Source organism: Cornus florida, unplaced genomic scaffold, assembly GCF_030987335.1.
Source record: "Cornus florida cultivar Cherokee Brave unplaced genomic scaffold, ASM3098733v1 CherokeeBrave_3.0.0_Hap2_Chr11, whole genome shotgun sequence".
NCBI lineage: Eukaryota > Viridiplantae > Streptophyta > Magnoliopsida > Cornales > Cornaceae > Cornus > Cornus florida.
Window position 1 is genome coordinate 123,960,608 of NW_026775581.1, and position 2,352 is coordinate 123,962,959.

Consider the following 2,352-nt stretch of genomic DNA (forward strand, 5'->3'; position numbering starts at 1 on the left):
TTTTATTCACGAACCATCAGCATTTGATCGTGTCTTCACTGATTTCACTTTTTGGACCCGGACAGGGCCTGTTCGGACAGTTCGGGACACCTTTTTAACCTATTTAGGGTTAGTGAATGAGAGAGAAAGCATCTCTAACTTTTTATTTCCTAAAGTAGCAGCAGCAGCCAACATTTTTAGAGCTTGGAGGCTGCCACTTCTCTCTCCTCTTTTCATCTATTTCCTCTTTGAATTTCATCTTCGCGGTTTATACTTTTTTGATCTCCTCGACGACGCGGTCATTTTTATCTGATCGGTTTCCAATTTGCAGCACTTTGATTTTTGGGCTAGAAGTTCAAGCTTGGAATTGGGCTTCTCACTTAAGGATTCTTGCTCTCCTTATTGTCCCCATCAAAACCCCGAAATTTCGTCGCATTTTGTGGAGTTTGATTTTGGTAGAATTTGAGATTTTCATCTCAAGTGAGGTAGGGGGTGTTTCATGTTTATAATCTTAGTGTTTTACATGTTTTTGAGGTTTATATAACTTATATGCATGCTTAAAGTTTAGATCTAGAAATGATTTTTATTTTAATTAAATGATGATTTAATTTCATAGTTGAAGTATGCTTAGATTTAATTAATAATATGATATTTGGAAAGCCCATGACTTGTAATTCATCATATATTATTTTTGGAATTTTTGGATGACTTTTGAAATCTAGAAATTTTTAATTAATTAAGTTAATTAAAAATTAATTAAGTGTTTTAGTGGCTTAATTGGACTTTTGATTTGATATTTGAGTTCTTCATGATATGTTGCTTATTATGTATTAATTTCATGTCATTTGGTGATGTTTTGAAACCTAGAGGAATTAATTAATTTTTATTTTATTAGCTTCCATTTAATGAAAGTATGATTTATTTGCACCTTTGATGTTTTCAAGGCCTATTATGTTACATGCCATGGTAGTTGAGGACCTAGGGCATGTCTTGTGTGTTTTCACAATCTAATTGTGTATGATATTTGATTAAATGCATTTAATATATGTGTATATACTTGTTGTGCACTATTTATTGATTTTAGAAGCTTGGGGATGTCGTAAGTTTGACTATGGTTAGGGCTCGGCTCTAGTACGGGGGATTTGAGAACCCTCTATTTTAGTGCGCACTTAAGGGAAGGTACCCACGGGCTAGTAACCCAAAAGTGACCTTATGTGTCCGGTTCTATTCCAGCGTGACGTCCAAGTTTCTGTTTGTTTGATTTCGCATTTCAATTCCAAGTTACTTACTTTGTGAATTTATATTTTGTTATTTGGCATTTGATGTTTCAATGTTGTTTAATTGCTTATTTATTGTGGTTTATGATGTGGATGTTCTAATGTAACTTAGGATGATGCCTTAGTCTCACCTTGGATATAGGCATTAGGTGGTATGAACTACATGGATTAATTTATATCAACTTATAAAGACTTGCAAAACTTTAGGTTATACGAATGTTCATTTCCTACGAGTAACTTTATGTTACTCACCCACCTAGTAGGGACATTTTTCAGGTACAAGAATCAAGATTCGGGATTTGCATTATGCCTTGAATGATTTGTAGACTTGAAGTATTTGATTCATGCAAATGTTAGCATGAAATGCTATTTTTAGTTTAAAATGTCAAAACTTGTATATTTGGTTCTAAATATGTAATGTGTATGTAAGTACAATTTTTGTGATGTATTTGACATGTATGTGATGAGGCCAAGGCCAATGACTTTATGCTTTACTTTTATGCTATTTGACATTATGCTTAAAAATGAAAAAAATTGAAAAATACGAAGCTTTAGCATGTCCATTTCATTTTGGTTGGTGGGAATTGCGTTTTATCACTTCCCCTAGTGTTCTTTTATCATATATGACGTGTGACCAAGAGCCAAACAATTCTTTGAAAGCATCTATAATGATTGACTTCACAAAGTACTTAAAAAGGGCATTTTTCATGATTTTGGGGCTTAGACATGTCATATTTTGCATATGGAGTATTTCGAGGCCATGAGCCATTGGGACGCATTTTATTATGTATATTACGTTTGTGAGAATGCTCACTTGACACAAAATATCACGGTTGTATGATATAGATGTTGTATGCTTCAAGATTTCCATTTTTAGACTTTTTTCTTGCATTTTTGAGGTTCAATAGGTCGGATTTTGCATTGGGCATAATTGGGAGGTCATGGACCATTCCCACATACTTCAAAACACTTATTACATTTGCGTGCACAATCGTTTTAGCTAACAACTTCATATTTAGTTATTTGAACCAGTGTTGTTAAAGGCGCGCCTAGACATGAGGCTCATATTTAGCGCCTGTTGTCATCCCAGGCTCAC